Source organism: Phalangium opilio, unplaced genomic scaffold (genome assembly GCF_054372755.1).
Source record: "Phalangium opilio isolate 3A_F unplaced genomic scaffold, DU_Popi_V2 ptg000002l_1, whole genome shotgun sequence".
Taxonomy (NCBI): Eukaryota; Metazoa; Arthropoda; class Arachnida; order Opiliones; family Phalangiidae; genus Phalangium; species Phalangium opilio.
The window spans coordinates 2833080-2855590 of NW_028324144.1; the positions used below are offsets into that span (position 1 = coordinate 2833080).

The 22511-nt window shown below is 37.2% G+C and overlaps 1 protein-coding gene across 1 annotated transcript in view; it reads right to left on the reverse strand.

Annotated features, from left to right (window-relative positions):
- The window catches only part of LOC149718265 (adenylate cyclase type 8-like), a 50288-nt gene extending 32662 nt beyond the window's left edge, over positions 1-17626 (reverse strand). Inside the window, exon 1 of the mRNA XM_089838990.1 lies at positions 17474-17626. The gene's annotated coding sequence lies outside the window, so the exon portion shown is untranslated. The remainder of the gene's footprint in view (positions 1-17473) is intronic.
- Positions 17627-22511: the final 4885 nt, after the last annotated feature.

The window sequence follows — 22511 nt, forward strand, 5'->3', positions numbered from 1 at the left end:
TAGGCAACCCAGGACCCTATTGTTAAGGAATGGCTAGACGCACTAGATGAGGATAAACTATTCAGTGATCCACTGGAATATCTGGGTGATGATGGATACATTTCGATTCTTTCTGGGGAAAGAGCTCTGATAACGAGAGACACTTTTGTGGTTTGGTTCTTTGGAGAGTTCCTTAAAACGAATCCCGAGTACATAGAATCCATGTTGGACCAAGGGGGACTGCACATTTCGCAGCACGAACTTGGCTTCGAGTATTTACACGTCATTTACAACACCTCTTGGATGAAAAGCAACCCGCAACTAGGCGAGAACCTCCAACTGTTGTCGGTATGAAATTTGTCGTAAAATGAATGGACTTGACGACTGTTTCATTACAGGATGGAACCCTTATTTGAAACGCGAGTATTGAATCATTTGGATTTAGAGATGCATCATTTAATTGAACGGGTCACATGGAAGAGACCCGTGAAAAGCACTGTTGACCTGGACCTGAGTAGCGTCAGTGTTCCATTCTACTTGCTTTTTCTGTTGATGGCAGGAACAGTGGCCGTTTTCATTACCGAAACATTTTTAAACCAATACGCTTAAAAGATGAAAATGACACAACAGTACAAGAACATATCTTCTGATTCGAAATGTGGTACATGACTCCACTCTTCATATCTTCACTTCAACTTATAAATGCACTTTAGTGGTTTTTGATTAAAAATCGTAACTCTTAATTATCATTCGAGTCCATGAAGACTACGAGTATATAATTAGGCCATACTGGATGACGTAATTTAGGCGGGAAATTCAAACGCCTAGTTTCGAAATTCGTTATTTTATACGTGCTATATACAATTTGAAAAAGGGTAAGTATAATTTAATTTTAATGTGGAGAAAATTCCTGACAATTTCATTTAAATGTGAGATGAATTTAAATTGATTTGATTTAAAAAAAACCCGCTGGGAAATTAGGAAAATCCATTATTTACCGTGGGAATTAAGCCATTTAAGTTATTTCAATTAAAAAAGAACAATTCCTTCTAATGGGCTTAAAAAGATTAATGAAAGTGGGTGGGTGTGTGTGGAAACTGAACTTTGAACAAATAAAGTCGAGAACCCAAAACGAAAGCTTTTAATGATCGATCAATTTAGGATTTAGGCGACCGAAGAAAACCAGAATTGGATTTAGTTTAGATTTTTTATTTGTTTCTTAAAGGTATAGTGGCACCTTAAATCTTCAAAAAATTATTAAATCATAAATTATCGTGTGATAACTAAATAGAATTTTAACAAGTTGTCGAATCGTACAGTAAGTTCGGTTTTACGCGGTAGTAACGTCAAAGGTTAGAGGTGAGGGACACGAAGCCACAGAACCGGAAATGGCCAATGAGGAAACGTGATATAGACACGTGGATTGTCGGTTTTTGGATTGGCCAAGGCTATAGCCAATCGGAGCTAGTGTGAGAATCAAATAGTTTGCCAATTCGTTGCCAAAACTATGGTCTCGTGACTCGGCACCAAGTGAAGGTAAATGTCGTCGTACCTTTGTTGAAACGCTCAATGAAAATTAATTAAGATGTCGTGACTGTCGTCTGCTATAAACTACCTTTAAGTTAAGTAAGTTAAACTAAACATTTTTGGAACTCTATCTTTAAGGTTAAAGGTTACCAAATGATTTTATCGTGTTGGATTTTAAGTACTGTTATTCCTTTAAAGGACTCTTCTTTTCTTTACCCTTCTTTTGTCCTCAATCTGTTTTGCATATTCAGTAAAATCGAAAGTAAATTAAAACCTAAACCCGAGAGCAAATAATTGAATCAATCTGAGTGAGCTTCGTAACGTTCTTAACCCAAATTTATTTTATTTTTTTTTCCCCATTGAACAAAATTGAATTGAAAATTGGAAACTTTCTAAGAAAAGATTGCGTTCTAGAGAATAAGTCGTTCATAAAAGAAATATAATTTAATTTCAAAGAAAATAATTGAATTTCTTTCATAATAGCTTGGGTTAATGCGAAAATAAAAATTGAATTTAGTTATGGGCCTATACCTATAGCGGATTGGTTTTATCTGTCCATAAAATTTACCTTATCGAAATGGTCAAGTGTTTTAGGGATGACCCCTTAATTAAATTAGAAATAATTGTATGTTCAGTTTCTTAATTAATTAAATTTGAGGGGTCATCTTCAAAACGGTGTCCCTTAGGTCCAAAATGGAGATAGAAGTTACATTTTCGACCCAAAATCGCCCAAACTAAAGAACATCCTGCTTAATTTGTGCCACCAGATTTATCAGAAACACCCTGTATTTATTAATTACGTAATGATGTCATTAACCTGGACAAATGTCAAGTGTCAAGCGAAATCGTAACAACTGACCACGTAGCGCCACCTTTCGCGGATGTAATCTACACCCTGGTATACGGTCCAATAATATAGGGAACCTAATAGGACGCAATTTACCTTACAAGAGGCTATTTTGACCCCTGGTGCCCAATCTATTTATAAACACAAAGACGGAATTCGTACGCTGTCTCCAAGCACGACAAAGATAAGAGTCCACCATCAGAAATTCATCATTGGAAGTTCAACAAAGAAGTAAACTATTTTTCCCACCAAATTAGCATGAACTTCCTTCACCCGTCTACCATTTAAGTACTTAATTACTCTGAAATGAATTCATCTCTAAATTATGACCTTGATATACCACCAGAAACAATGCGGAAAACTTTGTACGTCCCCCCGTGCACGCCTAGCGAAATTCTTTACGTCAATTGTTGGACTTCCGTCCACAATAACGAGAAAAGAAAAATAGAGTACTAGCAATATCTTAGCTACACGAAATGATGGAACGCAAAGATCCTCGCAAAGGAGAACCGTGTTACTCTGTTTTTCCAGCTACAAAAACCAAGCCCTGAGGACCTTAGGGTAGGTAAGGGACAAGCTTTGTACCTAACGCATTGCCCTCCGTGGTTCGCGTGAGTTAAATGACGCGTGCTATTCACGACACAAAAATAAATGTCTCCCACAGTCCCATCAAAGGCAAATTGAAATTTCAGAAAGTGAGCTAGGCACTGAGGTTTGGTTTACGACGTGTTGTAACAACCAAGTCTTGATTTCTTTCTCTCCGTCGTTTATTATTTATATTTTAATCATTATATTTTTGCTGCTTGGAGATTGAAACAATAGATTAGTTTTCGTAATCCAACAACTGGTGTTGGTAAATGGAACTTTTAGATTTGCCCATGCGTACTCGCGTATGACTAGGCCTAGTATTCATGCACTATTTTTTCCTCCGCAGGATGGCAGTAAATACGTGTTTTATTTTCGTTGACTCGGAAGCAATGATTGTTGAATCACGTGACACTCTTCTTTCTGCCTCACTTTCTGTTTGTGTCTATTTGCATTTGGTTCCATAATACTTAGAAAGAAATGGAAAAAAATAGTGCCGACGCGTATCCATTAAAAATTGAAGGAGAGGACATGGGGACATATCCCAATGGAAAACAACGTTAAACAAAATTTATGATGTAGACCTACTAAGTTATATATATATTCTTAAGTTTGTTTGTGTCCTTTGGGATTTGAACGTATTGTCGAAAACGTTTTATGATGAACCACTCTAAAATGTTTTCTCCAGTGAAAATAAGTTCCATAAGTTTGTCACTGGTAACTTAGAAACTGGAGCTTGTCATGAAGTGACGTTGGTGAAACGTCATAGATTCAGGGTAAAGCGAAGACGCCTGGTGAGGCACTGCTGTCAAAGGCTTAGTAATGGAGACTAAATAGAACCTAGATGGAACTTGGTCCTAGCTGCAAAATTAACCACCACCGAGTGTAGGACTTCAATTCTCGCTTCCGTCGTTCTGCTAGAACTAGCTCGAGCTGTAAGTCTCTCAGAAGCATTACGAGGTGTAGTGTCATACTTATGGAACATATCACTAATATACTTACGATACTAGTAATACGGGAGTATGAAGGTAAACCGAAAATGGTGCATTTACCAACAACAAACAGCTTTTGCTAAAAGACAGGCAAACATAGAGTTGCTAACAGACAGACAAACTAATCATGGATTTTTCTTAATATAAGACACCCTATTAGCAGAAACTAGACAGAATATATATTGAAACACTCCTTCAGGAAACCCTCGGCGAAAAGCAATATATTTAAGTATGCAAATTAGCCCGTCAACAACCAATCTCGAAAAATTCCATGCTAGAGACAATCTTGTCAAAAGATAAAAAAACCTCCGTAGCCTAATTTGCGTTGGAAGAAATTGAGGGTAAAGGTCAAATATCATTTTATGACGTATACAGGGTGTTTGTGAAAAGTCCATCAATAATGAAAGGGCGTATTTATTGGGCCGTTTTGAGTCGAAAATGTTCTATGACATTTTGCCGTCCGAGCCACGGTTTTCGAGTTATGATTTGAATATTTTAGGGATGACCCCTTCATTAAATTAGCGCTGTCTTTCAATTTCTTAATTAAATTTAAGGGGTCATCCGTAAATTACTCCAATCATAACTTGAAAACAGTGGCCCGAACGGAAAAATGTCATAGAACATTTTCGACTCAAAATGGCCCAATAAATACGCCCTTTCATTATTGATGGACCTTTCACAAACACCCTGTATACAGAAAGGATGGTAAAATCCCGGGGGACTTCCCGGGTTTTCAAACTAAGTAACGAGTTAAGATGAAACTTCGTATATAGGAAAAGTGTAAAAATCAACCTAACTCTGCACCGAGTACGAAAGGGCAGTCGGTCAATCTTTGAAAGAGCTAGGCCTAGAGTGAGAAATATTTTCAATTTCATCCATATGTCGTGGATGAGGGGCTAGTAACTATCAGTAATTGGTAATTACCCGTGAATACGCAGTGTTCATACGAAATTCCCAATCCTTACTACAATTTCGGTTGTTGCCAATGTTTTGGTCAGTATTATTAGGGCTTAAGAAAATCAATTCTCTCTTCAAAAAACCACTTAGCGATGGCTGTCGGGGTGAATAGCCCCTCGGTTGACAGCCGCATACTCCGCAGTTATTACCACCACTGAACGGAATTATGAAGAGTTCCTTCCCCTTAGTAATTCTAGAAATACATTGGGGCATGATTTATTTAACAGTAAGTTTTAGTATCCAACCCCTCGGATTGGACGCTGTGAAGGTAATTTTGCTTAACTAGAAATTGATGAGAAGCTTGCCATGGCCAATAGATATTAACGGCAAAATTAGGCACAGCCAGCGACCAAACGCTCCTCCTGGATTATTTTTTTATTCTTTAAATTTTAATATGATAAAGTTTTATTTAATGATCAAAGTTTTAACTCTTTTTTTCCTCGCTCTAATTTTTAATCGATATTATTTTTTATTGATGGAAATTAAGTAATATATATTTATTTATGATAGCTATTAAAATTTGGAAAGCTTTTAGTTTAAATTGAGTTTCTATGATCTTCTGAGAATTGAGAGTAAAATTTTGACCTTTGAACATTTTGAACTCTATTCGTTACGCTGAATTAGCAGCCAAGGCCCCGGTCGACTTTCATCAAAGATAAAAGCGTTTAATGAAGGTATAAGTAATTAATTAAATTAATTAATAAATTTGAAATTGATTTCTGTTTAAAGGTAGCCAAGAAAGGGGGAAGTAAAAATTTATTCCTCTAAGCTCGCTGCAATCATAATTTATGCTACTTTGGTCCAGGGATAGATTTAATTTTAGAAGTAGGAATGGAGAACAGAGTAATCTGGGCGCGCGTCAAAGTCCAGGACACCCTTCGACGGGACGGGGGGGGGGTATGAAAGAAGAGGCGGGAAGGTTATAGCGACAGAGGTAAAAAGGAATTACGTATTTTTCGCCGTCCCCGTCAGCAACGTCATCAAAACGTAGTTTAAGTGAGCTAGCCAATAAGATAATTTAAACTTTTCGTTATTACGTGTTGGAGGGAGGGGCTCTATACTGGGTGGTCTATGAGTGGAATAACTGAAGTAAATACTAACCATTAGACTCAATTCCTACTTCTAAAATTAAATCTATCCCTGTTTGGTCTCAAAAAATTATTTACGTCTTTGCTGGTCCTTCTTTAGAATCACAAACTTTTCAATATATGAAGGATTAATACCATTTACACAAGGTGGTCAGGCTACTTGTCTGCACTATTGCAATCTAAGGATAGCCAGGAATCCTTGTGTAAATGGTATGAATCCTCCTAGCCTGAAAACTTAGGCATTTTATAATTGTTCTAGAAAATAAAAAAATGAGCAAAAAATCTATCTTTTAAAATTTGAAAAAAGAAAAATCACTTTTTAAATCCTTGAAACATCGTCTGCTAGTAATTTATTTGCGTGGTGATTTCCTGGTAGGCGTTTACGCTGAAATATTATTCTTGAATTTACTTGACCCCGAGTTAACCCCAATAACAATTTATGATTGTACTCGGTTAATAATCCTAGAGTTTAGTGACGTATCATTGAATTGCTGCTTTATAGAGCTGGAAGTATCTTCAAGAATAAAATCAAATCGAGTCCCCAACGACGACAGTGGTCAGTAAGCATTTATTATATATCTTAAATAGAAGCCTTTAACTTTAGTGACAAGTCACGTCGTGGGTTAATTTATCTATATTGGTGGATGAATACTCGTATAACGAAGTTCCTTTGAAAGTTGTTATATGGTCTGGGGAATTTTGTTATCAACCAATCGGAGTTTGCAATACGCACAAGGATAAACTGTAATAGATCAATATGAGAAGTACTGTTTCTTATTAGGATTGACCTATGAACTCTTGAAGATGGTCAAGGCAATGTTTAACGGTCATTCAGGGTTTATTTCCAATCGGAGTGTTCGCTTCTTGTAAGGATGCAAGATGTTACTGTTTGAAGTAGAATAGGGTTGAATACTCCGTTTGAGACGCTGTTATGGGGTGCACTTTTACCATGGTCCTTATAAAAACTGTCCCATAGGGGATGGGAAAACTGGGACACACAGATTTCTTCGTCCATATTGCAAAAATATGCAATAACAGAAAGTAAATTAATTAAGATTAGTGTTAACTTCTCTAGTATATCAACGGAAAAGTCATTCTAAATTTAATTTCAGTGAACACCATAGTATATCAAGGTCATAATATCAAAATTTATTAATTAATTTCAAAGTGATTATTATTTGAAGTCAGGTGCATGGGTGGGAAGTAAATTGTCTTCCCCCTAAGATCACTGCATACGCCGCTAATTTGGTGACAAAAATAATTAAATTTTGGTCCTCTTTAAATTGTAAAGTCCATGCTTTTATATACTATCTGCCTTCGGGGGGACTTAAGTTGAAATCCATGATTCTAGAGATATATTTATAGGGATTGAAAGCTGGGTAGCGTACTTCGTTATATCCAGTGAGTTTATAGAGACTCGCTTCAATGTTAGCCAAGTCAAATGTTCTACCCCTCGAATTATACAATGTGTACTGTAATACTACTGTACATGCATCGGGCGTTGACTTTTTAAGAAACTCAAAGAAACTAGTCTATATGTCATCGTCTCAAAGACTAGAGAGCAATATCTCTCTCTCTCTCTCTTTTTTTTTTTTTGAAGCGGAGAAAAGTCCCTTTCAAAACACATAAATCAAATTCGACAGACGATTTTGGGTTATAGACACCAAGAATCGCAATAGAATTGTGGGTAATGAAGTTCGCCGAAAACTTAATTCAGTTTACAACCGTTGAAGGCAGAACCAATAGGTATAAACACCCTCCTCCAATGGTGTAATGATATTATTAGTTCTTTAGGGTTAAACCCCAACTTGCGAAATCAATTATCATGAGAACCAGGAATACATAAAGCTACAAGGAATCATAGTGCAACAAATATATCACATGTTAATCTTTATTTGGGTAAAATTGTGGATATACCGGGTTTGAGAACTTACAATCCGTCACACCTATGAATAATTTTGACGTCTTTAATCTAACCAAGAAGTGATATCTAGTTTATTAGGGAGAAGGTATAAATTCATTCATCCACATTTATAATCTAGCTTTATCTCCAGTCCAAACCTATAGTAGGTCCGGAGTTAATCCCCGCCGCCTCTAAATTACAACCAGCATCATCTCATTGGTTCTTGAAAACTGTGCACGTCAGCGCGACGCGAATGACGGGAAAATTACAGTCATATTTTCCGACTGAGGAGAGTGTAGTGAAATAGCCCGGGGCCTCTTTTTACGTCCCCCCTTGTATTTTGAAAGGGGGATTGGGACTATGGCTTACGCGAATACTTAGGCATCTTATACCTTCTCCCTTATAAACTATAGATATCACTTCTTGATCTAACTGTGATTTCAATGAGGGGTAGCAACGCGAGTTCCTAGGCAGATTATTCATACATTATGATTAGTCTAATTAGCTCTTCCCACAAAATCCGCCTAGATACGTTGAGTTAAAAATGGTTTTCACGCACACAATAATTCCAATTAACTGTATGCATTCCTTTGGGAACAAACTTAAATTAATTTCTAAAGAAATTAAGTATTACAGTTTCATACTTATTGTTATTATACTACTACTAATGGAACGCCCTAATGATTTAATATCGTGACATCAAGATTGGCAGCACGCGCGTGCAGTTCCTTCGCATCTAATCATCTATTTAAAAACAAAGCAACAAAAGAGATTAACAAAATTGGGAACCTCCCATTTAACGAGCTCTCGTTTGAAAGATTACACAGTACCTCGCGATATTCGTACTCTTGTCTCTTTTGTTTATTTACTCTAGTCTAGTACTCTAGTTCATCGCATTCATATCCTAAACCTCTTGTAATAACCGTCGCCCCTTAGAAATGTGGAAAATTAATTTAGTCGGAACAAGGGTACATATTCGAGCAAATTTCAACTCGTACCACCTGTTCCTTGTATCTTATTGTCCCATACTCTTATCAAGGGATAGTACCACGTAAAGTAAACTCCACCACCAATCAGAAAGCGATATTTATGATCGATACCTCATTGCCCACTTTTGGTTGTACCTTTCCGTGTTGGAAATATTTCAGATTTTTTACATTTTAACAAACTTATTAGCTGCTCTACTTTCACATTCTGAAGTATTGTCAAAACCTTGTGACAATTAAACGATACTATCTCTTTAATATTCCTGCTACATATAACCCTCGTTTGCAATTCAAGGCCCTGCAGGTAAAACAAAGGCTTAAGTCGGGATGTCAGTTTGCTCCTTTTGGGTTGTCAAGGCAACCTTATTCTAATACAATCTAAAGGGGGAAACCCTTTCAGATAGCACTGTAGAAGGCAGGAACAAGGTCACGTGCCCACTTTCGTGAGTTAGTGATGACGTCATTGACCACCATATTGAAGGTATCATGACGTCGTACGACGTTATCGGTCATTATCTTGGACTGTGATGACGTCTTGAGGGTGGCGGCCATCTTGAATGACTGTCTAGTATCTCTAAGTGTTTAACCTTATTGAAAGTCTATGTTTTTGAAACCAGAGAGAATTATCTATTATAGATCAAGGAATAGAAAACGGTCCTTAATATTAACAATCAAAATCACCACAACTTCTTTCTGCTTGCCACTCTGATTAAATTGAACATTATCACTTAAACGGCCATTAAAGACGTGGTGGGCCATCTAATGGAGGGGGGAGGGGTAAGGACGGGGATCGAGTCATTGAGCAATTAGGTGAACGAGGCCCCATTATTATCTGATCCTGGAAGAGAGCCTGGCGACTAAAATCCCTTCTCTAAATACGTAATAGAAGTCAGTAAGGGATAGAACTTGTCAAATAATCAGCTTGGTCTTATCGTAAATGCCCTCTCTCCCTGCTTGTTTAGGTTGACTCGTAGACACACACGCCTGCCCCACTTGCCCTTGACACTCCAGGAAGGAACTAACAAAGGACCAAGGCTTACCACAGACCCATAGAATTCTAAAGATAGATATAATCTTTTAAAGTCAGGTCGGCTATTTAGAAAGGAAAATAGACATAACCACCTCAATGCGTATGTCTCAGTTTCTGCTTGTTATACTATTGCCTTTGGTACATGCGCCGGGCTGCGATTGGTGATTGCACCAGTATGTGTGTCACTTCATACATAACTTTTAATTCAAGTGTATTTTAACTTAGGAATGCTGAACAAATTGCGCCTACAACTTTTGGATTTTTGCCCAACATGTAACGGTAAATTATGTTTTAAAGACTACCGAGTCCTTTATGTTCCCGATCGGGTGCAATTATTCCTAAAGGCACTGTAAAGAAGGTATCGTCGAGTGTAAAAATAATTTGAAATACGTCACAGGCACCACGTGACGTCAGGATCCCAAGACTCCACAAGGGGTTCGACTGGACCTAGTCCTTGTTCTTCGCATGAGTGCTAGTTTTCGAAATGAAACCAAGGAAGATTCTTTGAACCACGCCTCTTCTTGGTCACGTGGTACCTCTGACGTATTTCAAACAATTTTTGGTGACGTCAAGATACAAAGACTCCACATGGGGTGCAACTGGACACCTAGTCTTCGCATGAGTGCTAGTTTTCGAAATGAAACCAAGGAAGGTTCTTTGAACCACGCTTCTCCTTGGTCACGTGGTACCTCTAACGTATTTCAAACAATTTGTGGTGACGTCAAGATACAAAGACTCCACATGGGGTTCGACTGGACACCTAGTCCTTGTTCGCATGAGTGCTAGTTTTCGAAATAAAACCAACGAAGATTCTTTGAACCACGCCACACCTTGGTCACGTGGTACCTCTGACGTATTTCATATAATTTTACCCATCAGCCAATGCGTTCTTCACAGCCCCTGTAACTATAGCAAGTTCCCCATCTTCATAATATACTGAGTAATTCCGAAGTAAATGGCGAAAGGTGTTTTGATCTCGATTCCGCCTGCAGCAGCAGCGAGATTCCCCGTGAGTGTACTTTTTTGAAATGAGGGTAAAAAGGATGCGTTGTTTTTACGCGACGTTTAAATAAGCGTGTAATTTGCGGAGGAAGGCTTCCTCTTTTAGGCTTAGCTCTAGTTCTTAATCTTGGGAAGCGGAAGAAACCGCTACCACTCCCGCTAGAGCATACACAGTGCAAGCCTAGGGGAGAATGATATCTTAAGAAAACGGTGAGAACATTTTTACGACGCGGAGGGAGAAAAACTACGAGATGCGGAATCTCTTTAAGACTCTAAAACGAGCCAGAGCCAAAAGCTCGTTAACTAATAACCTTGTTCGTTCGCTCGTTGTGTATATTGTATATTTAGTCAAGGGAAATATATCTCTGTGGATGAATTCATGAAATACTGATATGAATATTGTAAGTTCATAAGATATGTTCCTTTCATAAGTTTGTAAATTCTGGTAACTGAGGAACTGGAGCTTGTAATTTTGAAGTGAGTGAGTGAGTGAGGTCATAGATTCAGGGTAAAGCGACATACGCCTGGTGAGGAGGCGCTGCTGTCAAATTTGGGCTTAGTAATGCAGACTAAATAGGACCTAGATGGAAGTCCTAGCTGCAAAATTAACCACCGAGTGTAGGACTTCAATTCTCGCTTCCGTCGTTGTCCCTCGAACTGGTTATCTCGAGCTGAAAGTCTCTCAGTAGAATTACGAATCGTATAGGTAGTGTCATTCTTATGGAAAGAACATATCACTTATAAATTTATGATAAAACCAATATATCCGTTTAAGTTCAATTGAATGAGTCTATAACATTTGACTCATCGTAAACAAGATGTTTGGCCTCAGGGTACCCTAACAATTTTCGGATAGACTATCTATTCCAGGTAAAACCGAATGCACTCGAGTTATTTTGGTGGGTGTGTGTGCAATTGGCCACGTTTCTTTATGGAAGATGGAAGAGATTGGATTGGGAGTCGTCTTCATCCGCGCTCGGTCGTTTCATCTTACGGCAATTTAGGGTATATTTCAAGAGGAGCTAGGGTTTTTGAAATGTCTCTCCAGCGGGTTAAGTCGAGAGAGAGATAGACGGACCATATCATTTTCATCCCAGAACTCCCAGACTGAGCGGGGAAAGAAAAAACGACTTTAGAAATATTTTTAGGAGGATTATAAGAGAGCGCCCCGGAAAATATTTTATTAGATTTGAATTTTATGGCTAGAAGTTTTTGGGATAATATTCCATAGAGTCACGTATCCTCTAAAGTGACAGTGAAGGGGGTACAGATCTACTCGGCGTAATCGGAACCTTTTAAAGGGATTGCGACGTGTAATCTTAAGAAGCCCACATCTTATAAATATTCCCTTTAGGGGGGATGGGGAAAAGTGGGAGAGGAACCATTTTGTCTATACGATATGCACCACAACAAGGATATTAAGATAAGTGTTAACTTCTCAAGTATAGTCATTTTCTAAATTTAATTTCAGTGAATTCACTCTGTTTAAAGCTAAGCACGCATGGGGATATACAGGTTTTGTTTTCTGGGTATATCAGAGTCATAATTTCGAAATTAAGAAATTATTTCCAAAGTGATTACTGTTTAAATGTAGTCCCATAAGCACAATGCATAATTTATGCTAATTTGGTTATGCATAAAGAGAACAATAATCTCTTCTTTGCTTTTCTGACAATCCGTGCTCTCCTTTGTAGACACACAAACTATAGAGTTTCGTCATCGATAGTCGCTCGGTACTCCGCAAATACCGAATGTAAAACGCCCACAAGTTAGAGTGACTAACCTTATCTTAATTCTGATCCAATAATTGTATCTGTGACATGTTAACAATTGGCAGCATCAATCCCCATCAGAACTTCTGAACTTACACTATGTTTTAGTTTAAACCAAGGCCCTTAAATCTTAGAGGACAGACGTGAGATGGAGTAGAAATTTTTGCGCAATAAAAATCTCCCAGGGTACCTCGCGCGCGCCCCTACCTTTGTTCTCACGAATTAGCTTTTATTTTTAAGACACAGGGGACATTGTTGCCGTCTTCGTACCGTACGACCCTACCTAAACACCACTGAGGATACTGGGAGGACTTCATTACCTTTCCGCTGAAGGGGGTACATAGGTTACGTTATAGGTATGGATATTAACACTCCAACTCACTTACTCCACTCTGCTCCAAGCTAAACTGCACGAGCTCTATCTGCTCCGATAATTCAGTGGAGAACATATACAGATAGGCATGTGGGAGTGGAAGCCAAAAAAAAGGAAGAAGAAAGCGCGAATCTACGGCGTTCCCAAATTTCCCGGGCGATCTTCGTGCTTGGTCGAGCGAAAACCGAACGTTCTTTAGCTCTTCGCTTAGCTTTGAATCTTCTTCTTCCTCCTCTTCCGAAAGATGGTATTTGCTTCTACAAGCAAACATTATCAGGAAAGAAGCTCTCTCTGTGTGTATGTATACAGTTCGAGAAAGAGAGCTAGCTACGCGGTGGTTCTTTGAGGAGATCGCGCTTCACCAAACATTGGATAGAAAGTGAACTATAGCGTTCTTCTTCCTTCAGGTTCGATGTTCAGATTGAATATATCATGCACTCTCGTTTTGCATTCAAAGAGCCAAAGCTCACGAGAGTATAATTTAAATGAATCTACGTCAAAGATGCTGTGTTGTTTTCAATTATAACTTCACTTTTCTTGGATGGTCCGTAAACGGGGACGTCCAGTGAGTTTGTGGGCCCAGGGAAGATTTATTTACTAAATCGTGCACGAGCCCCCTTCAAGACAGCCCTAGACGCGTCCCGGGCCCCTAGAAGAGGTGTAAGGGAAACTGACCAAATCGTGCACGGGCCCCCTTCAAGACAGCCTTTGGCGCGTCCCGGGCCCTAGATGGGGGCTAAGGGAAAAGTGACCAAATCGTGCACGGGCCCCGTTCAAGACAGCCTTTGGCGCGTCCCGGGCCCCTAGAAGAGGGCTAAAGGAAAACTGACCAAATCGTGGGCCCCCTTGAAGACAGCCCTAGACACGTCCCGGGCCCCTAGAAGTGGGCTAAGGGGAAACTGCCCAAATCGTGCACGGGCCCCCTTCAAGACAGCCCTAGACGCGTCCCGGGCCCCTAGATGGTAAGGCCCCGCAGGGTAACTGACCGAATTGTCCCATCTATCGACAACTCTTCTCTCCTTCTACTAAAAATGTTGAAGGGAAACACGTTTTACTTGGAAACACCTCTTAAATAATCTTTAACATTACACTTATTTATATTACGTTATTTATGTTACTTAATATATTTTGAGTAATGTCATATTTGGGGGAAATACGTGAACGGAATTGTAATTTAAATAGAAAGGATTATCTAACCCGCATATTAATCGACTATCATTTTACCATCATCATAATTGTCTGTTTATAAAATGACGTAGCGAAATCTTCTCTCTGTCTGCATGGAATAAATAATTTTACTTTGTTCTATTATTTAATGCAAATTCAACGACATCCGGGGTAAACAACAACGAGGCTCGAAACGACCTCACCATGAACTAATTTCCCTTTCCTTAAATCGAGGTTATTACCGAAGTAAATGGGATTTAGAAATGAAATTTTCCAGGAATTTCTGGGAACCCGAGATCTATATGGTTTCAATTTCGTTTCCATGGAAATTGCTTTATTATAGTACTTGAATCCTTAATGTAGAAAGTGCATGGAAATTTCCAGGAATTGATATAAATAGGACTAAATAGGGGAAGATGGAAGACCTGCAAAATTAACCACCGAGTGTATAGTCTGCAATTCTCGCTTGTCGTTCTAACAAGAAGTGATATTTAGTTTATTAGGGAGAAGGTATAAATTCATTACTCCACATTCCCAGCTCTTTATCTCCAGTCCAAACGTATAGTAGGTCCGGACTGTTAATCCTCGCCGCCTCTAAATTACAACCAGCATCTCATTGGTTCTTGAAAACTCACGTCAGCGCCTACGCGAATGACGAAAATTACAGTCATATTTTCCGACTGAGGAGAGTGTAGCGAAATAGCCCGGCCTCCTTTTACGTCCCCCCCCTTGCATTTTGAAAGGGGGACTGCCTGGACTATGGCTGGCGCGAATACTTAGGCATCTTATACCTTCTCCCTAATAAACTATGGATATCACTTTTTGGTTCTAATTGAACTATAGATCGAGCTGTAAGTCTCTCAGCAGCATTACGAAGCATACTTATGGAAGGAACATATCACTTATAAACTTATGGTGGTAGAAGGTAATTGCGCGTATCTTCTTAAATATGCGCATAGAAACATAGTTAGAAAAGCATTATTTTATGACAGAAAATGACTTTTAACGCGTGACACTTTCCATTAAAGAAGGTCACGAGGAAAGTTAAAACGCGTTGTAAGAATGAATATTTAACATTATTCTAAATACTTAATATATATCTATTTAGTTCAATGTTATTTTTAGCGCATCCTAAAAAAAATGTTTCAAAATTAAGTCGAGGTTCGAGGCTCGACGAGGCTAGGGTGAAGGATGAATTCCGTTCTGAATTTTTGAATCACTGATTAAGATATCAAAATGCGAGCAACGCTTAGCTACTTCCCCTTCCGTTTCTATTACAAAATTTATAATAAAATAAAAAAGAAATATATAGAACACTTTCCCGGCTTCGGAATCCTTATAAAAGATATGATAATTATCGTAGTAGTGAAATAACACTATAACCACTAACAAAACTTTTGAAATATAAGTTTCAATACCCAGGGTGTTTCTGATAAGTTTGCATGCATAAATTCAGAGGGATGTTCTTTGCAAAATGCAAATTCTACCTCCATTTTGCCACACTGTTTTAGAGTTATGATTGGAGTGTTTTAGGGGTGACCCCCTTAATTAAATTAGAAGAAATCATTGTCTAAATCAGTTTCGAAATTAAATTTAAAGGGGCATCCGTAAAATATTATGCACAATCTTAACTTGAAAACAGTGTCCCTTGTGGTAAACAAAATGGAGATAGAAGTTACATACATTTTCAACTCAAAAATGATTTCCCAAAGAACATCCCCCTTAATTTATGAATTCAGACTTATCAGAAACACCCTGTATTCGCAGAATATTCTGTATAAGAATAAATAAACGGAATATATCGACAAGTACTTTTGCAGATGTGATGGCCTCAGATCAAGGACTTATACAAATCCTGTTACGAACAAGCTAGTAATTTTAAATTTTTTTTTAAGTGAAAAAAACCGGTTTTTATCTACTTTTCTTATTGCCTATTTCATAAGTAACATAGAAATAATAAGTATGTGTATTCAACCTCAATTAAAGCGTGTTAATTTTCGAGAAAAATGATATCCTCAAACCAATTAAGCTAACTTGTTAAATAAATAAATTTGTTGCCAATCAAAACTAGTTTAAGGGTTTAAGTAAATCAATCAACCAATGGAGAGCCAATAGGTATAAACACCCTCCAATTAGTAATTATATTAATTGTTAAATTATAGTTGTCCCCATGTTGTCTTACCAATCAACCCGTTTTTATGATTGCAAAAATTCCACCATCTTAATTAAATTTAGCATTATTGCAATGGGAAGTGTTAAACTTATTTGAGTTATGTTATTTATGCTCCCTCAAACAGACTCTAGCTGGACACACATTTGGAAGGTTCTTTTTGTTAAAATTAATTTTACTGAAACGGGTATTTTTAAATTAAAGATGAAAAAGAAAGATTTTTAAGGTTTTGTAATACTCAAGTTCAAGAGCATTGGGGAAATAAGGCGTATGTATACGTGTTTAATATCCTATAGAAAGTAGTGCATTATGTAATTAAAATCTTCTCTATTACATAACATTACATTACATTCTTTGAAGTCTAGAAAAATTTAATCGACAATTCTTTGATGTTTTATGAAATGAAATTTCTTTTTTTTTTTTTTATTGATAATTCGATTGAAATTTGAAAGACTTCCGAAGTTAATTTTAAGTTAAAGAATGTTTAATATTGATTTCAAGAATGCACAGAAAAAAAATTGGTACAAGTTGTAATATAACATAAAACTCTAATCACCGAAACTGAACTGAACTGTTTCATCGAAAACAAAAGTTTATCTCGACTTTGGTATTTAATTTAAGAATTGTACTTCAATTTGGTCAGCTAAATGTTATGGCCTTTCTCAAATTTCAATTTAGTTTTTGACACTTTCAAAGCAAGGGGCGGGTCACTGGACACGATATAAACACTGTAAATTAGGTTCAAGATAGCAATTAATATTGGTAAATTCAGTCAATAAATTTTACCCCACTAAAATCATGTTCCTTAACTTTGGTTAAAATTCCTAAAATCCCCTGACCTTTTTGGCCAATTTTAAAATTCCTGTTTTTTCTTTTCCAGATTTTCCCTGACCCCTGACAACCACACGTAAATATTGTACAAGAGGAAGGTCAGTTTCACTCCCCAATAACATAGTAATCAAGTTTAATTTGAACTTAACTAATATTCAAAAGTTACGAAAGAATTCGAGTAAATCAAGTTTAACCTCAAACTTGAAATCATCTTTCAAAAGATAAAAATGGAAAAACCAAACATAATTGAAGATAGAAACTCACCCTGATCAGTTAATTCATATTTATTTCAAAGAATTTCAAAGAAAAATCCGTAAACACGAGAACGATAACAAATCCTTTGGAAAGTTAATGAAAGTTCCCAAAACAATAGCACGTGTGACACGTTACTCTTTCACAATAGAAATGAGAGAGGAATTCTCTCTTGCTTCGTCAACCCGAGCTGGTTCTCTCTTAAAACACGGGACAGAATGGAACCAAGGGATTGGGATTCCCTTCACGATATCTCATCCCAGAGAGAGAGAGAGTGGGTAGAGAATTTTTCTCTGATGCAATTTTCAAACGCTTGGGGGCGACTCTAGACGGAGTCAATGGTTCAATCTTTGTATGGAATCGCCCGCCTTTTGAAACTTGGAGGAGGCACCTTTATACCGGAGTAGTAATCAAATTTTATAGCTCTGAGACCAGAGGGTCCTTCATACGCATGACCATGGTAAAATTTACCCATAGTTCCTCGGTTTTAGGTGCTACCTGGTTACAGCAACAAGTACTACTATTTATACTTGACTAAGCTAGTAGTGCTGGGTGCACTCCATGATGCCCAAACTCAAAAAACGTGCGAAGATTTTTAAACAGTCACGGATGACTTCCCAACTATACCACTCCAGTATCAAACTTCCCTTCTCCAAGTAGTATGAAGTTACGACATTTGTTAGATTTTTGATTGACACCAATTTGAAATTTTTGACTAGCTATTCATACTTTGTCATGCTTTTGACTTAAAGGGAGGATGGAATGGTTACAAAACCATTGTTTTAAAATTGTTTTATTTTAAAAGTTACAGTAATTTACGAGTATTAAGCCTAAAGATCATTTTGGAGAAACTATGCATCATACTTATTGCCAAGAAGTTACTTATGGTCGAAATTGCAATCGTTTAAGAACTAGTCCAATTTGGAAAATCTATTAACAGAGAGTTAGCCCTAGTACGTGAGGTATATACTATAATTTGAAAGTGTTAGTTAGGCCTGCATGGTGTAACCCATGACAACGAATACCATTATTGCCAAGTTGCTGGGCAAAAAGTAAAAAAGTCCTTGCTGCATTGCATTCCTGGGACATTCCCAAAACTATCCTAGCTATGCGCGCTCCAAATGTGGGAGGTAAGGACAACAAGGCCACTTTATACAGCGAAAAGAACGTTGTTAACCTTCGGTCTTCCCAAAACCCCTCCTTCTTCGTTAGTGTTAGGTGACATTAGGAATATATACAGTTAATTGGAATCATAGTGTACGTGAAAATCATTTTCTCTCAAAGTATCTAGGGAGGCTTTGTGGGAGGAGCCATAGACTAATCATTATGTATGATGAATTTTACCTCTAAAATGAATAATTTATCTCGCTGCGCATTGCACCTTGCGCTCTCGCCTAGGAACCCGCGTTGCTATCAACCAATGAAACAACAGTTAGATTAAAGACGCTATCAGAATTATGCCCTTGACGTGACGGATATTAAGTTCTCAAAGCCCGGCCCACGAAACCCGAATTCATAGATATAATGAGGTATACAGATATGGGTACACAATGATTCCTAATAGCTGTATGCATTCCTGGTGACATTTAATAGGATTTCGCTAATTAATTGGGGTGACTTTTCGCTCTCGTAACAGGGGATTAAAAGTAGTGTCATTTCCAATCCTGATATCCTATCGAATTCATCTAGTTGAACTTTCCCAGAAATATAATTAACTTTGTCAAAGCGAAAAAGGTAATCCGATTTCAAGCCTTGATAACTGACCCCATTCGTCTGCTCAAAGGTTCGGTACTTGGAAAGTAGCAAATAGTTGGCTCTTAATAGTTATTGTTCATAACGAAACTCTTCTCGCTATTAGTGACTAACTAGTAACTAAGCCTAATTTGAAGTACTCCTAAGCCTTGGCAGGTATCAACCGGATGATTGATATCTAAGGAGATGACAGTGGCAGTATAAGCCTAATTTATAAGACTTGGTTTAAATTAGGTGATATTAAAAGAGTGATATCTATAGCAGACGACACTTGGTAGCATTTTAAGCCTAATTTATAAGCCTTTGCTTGTATTGAGGTAGATGTACAAGAGCGTTATCTAAGCAGACTTCACTTGGTGGCTTTGTAAGCCAATAATTTTATTTACAATGTCTAAGCAGACACTCTATCTCCATTTTGAGGGGGTCAAGGGTCAAGGCAATTAATTTATTCATCGTTTGACTGCGTTGCTATTTCTGAAAATGAGTAGGTTCAAATATTTTGAAATGACTCAATGTTATGTTTTGTTACCAAGCGGTTGCTCACTAAGCTTTATGTCACCAGGAATGATCAATAAATTCGTAGTATAAATTGACGTGACTCAACGTGAGATTTCGGGGAAGTTTAAGGGGGAAATATGGTACTAGGTTTCCGCCTAACGATCGCCTTTATCTTGTTGATTATGAAAAGAATGTCATGTCCAGACGTCGACGTTCCTTCCACTCTCCATCTTAAAAACCCCCCTCCCATTTCAATTAGTTGCTCTTTAAAAAAGAAAACAATACAGCGTTTTGACGCAAGAACGCGCAATTAAACTAATTGGTTCTAAGCCTTGTCCACTCAGTAGAAAAGTACTCTATTTACAGGAAATAGGCTTAAGAATTCAAATACTTAATTGTTTATTTTAAATTTCTAGGTTTTCTTTTCGCATTCCTGGACTTATTTTGAAAATATTTGTTGCATTTAAAAACATACTCCAATCTCTAATTATCAAATCAAAATTTAAAACGGAATTTTCTTGTAATTTAAATACTAATTTTGACAGTATTCATAATTTAATATGTCTAATTACGGTTCTATTTGAATTTTTAATTAAATATGTACTTTTAACTTAATAAATATCCTAAGTTTAATTTGTTTCATGTCAAATTTCTTTCACGCAAAAGTATTTTTTCATATAGGCTATTTATTATTTGTTCGAAACATATTTTATATTTGAAAAATTGTACACCAAACCTAAATCTAAATTTAAAGTCAATACCGACGGCGCCAAAATCAATTGCAAAAGTCATATTTTTTCGAAATATTTCCCGCTAGTAAACAAGTAGTAGGCGTTTAGTTATAGATAAACCCGGACCGAGGCTTAGCGTATTCGATTTTTATCATTCCTTTGAACCAATTCCATAGAATCAATTTTTGAAAAGAGGTTGTTTCATTAAGCCTATTTGGGTTTCGTGTTGATTTATCGTTATGTTTGTTCATACTTCCATTTTCAGTTTCTATGACGTCATGACGTGCTAGGCCTAATTCCGTCACAAAATTGAAAATTCCGGTTATATTTTTAATATATTTCAATTTATTGGTGTCGTCTGCTAATAATAGGCCATGTAACCATGGTAACGGAGAATGATACGAAGAAATTATTGTGTTAGGCTTAAATTATTTACTTTTAAGGTCGAAATATTTAAAAAAAAATATTGTTTATCGATAAAAAAATTACTTAAAAGTTAATCAAGTCACGTGTCACGTGGAATTTTAACTATGTTTGAGGTGAAAAAAATCATTTCAATCGCGAACGGTTGGTTGTGAACGGTTGATGTAAATTTTGCTCAGAATTAACAAAATTAACCGCGTATTGATAACTGTAATTAACAAAATTAATCGCGTATTGCTAATTGTAATTAACAAAATTAATCGCGTATTGCTAATTGTAATTAACGAAATTAATCGCGTATTGCTAATTATAATTAAAGGAAAGTGCAGTTTTAATTATTCAATTTTTTTCCGGTGAAATGTTCTCGTAAAGTGTGCGTTTAAATTAGGCTTAATAAGCTTCGTGAAAACGTGAGAAAATAATGTCCCGAGTGTCAGTTCAGAGTTCAACAACCAGTGTAGTTGCGCCTTAACAAGTTCAAGTCAAATTTACCAACTTTTGAACGGATTGCCCCAAGGTAAGTGAGTACATTGTTTACCAAATTTTTAAAATTAAGATTTCTTATTAAACATCAACTTTAACGAAGCCAAGCTATAAAACTTTTGCTTATTTGCAAAATAAGACAAGGTACTTAAAATTATTCATAACCTAATGACATCCATCCACCCCTGCCTTTATGGCCTTAGACTGTCGTTCCAAAAATAAAGTTGACATTTGGCTCGAATATAAAGCATTCCTTGATTTCTTTCATCCTTTCTCGAGGTGCTATTAATAGGCTTAGATTTAACACCAAGGTAAAATTTGACCGTGTTTTTTAAAAATAGGCTTAGAGACGTCATTATTTGCATCACTGCAATTATCATATTTAAGAGATTACTGAGAGTTTGTGACGTAGATCATAGATTCTCGTGAGGTGGTTGTCAAAGGCTTAATATGCAGAATAAATAGGACCTAGATGGAAGTCCTGCAAAATTAACCATCGACTTCAATTCCCGCTTGTCGTTCTCGAACTAGCTCGAGCTGTAAGTCTCTCAGTAGCATTACGAATCGTATAGGTAGTGGAACATATCTTATGAAGTAGTGCAAAGGTTGATGTTTCATTAAATGAATAAGAGGCATTGATTCTGGATCACGTGATTGTAGCGCACGCTCCACTTACAATTGTCAATCGCAGTCTCTGTTATGAAAACTGGAGAAGATGACATGACGAGTTTGGGGGCAAAAAATCGGAAAGAAGAAACATAAGACGTGTTAAGTTTTGGATCAGGTGCACTCGTGGCGTGGTTTGCAGTTTATTTCATAGAAAGAATTGAGAAAAATGGATGCAGAGTTGATGGTGCAGGAACCGTAACGTCTTTCTTTGGGTGTTAGAATTGATTTAGAGGGGCTATCCACTAAACCAGGAATGCATAAAGCATTTATCTCAACGTATCTAGGCGGAGCCTAGGAGCTCTCGTTGCTACTAATCAATGAAATCACAGTTAAAAAGACGCCATCAGAATTATGAGGTGTGACGGATAGTAAATTCTCAAGCCCGGTATACCCACAAAACTCGAAATCAGAGAAATTAACGTGTCATATATGTCTTTACAATGGTTCCTAGTAGCTGTATGTATTCCTAGCTAAACACTGTACATCTTAGTAAA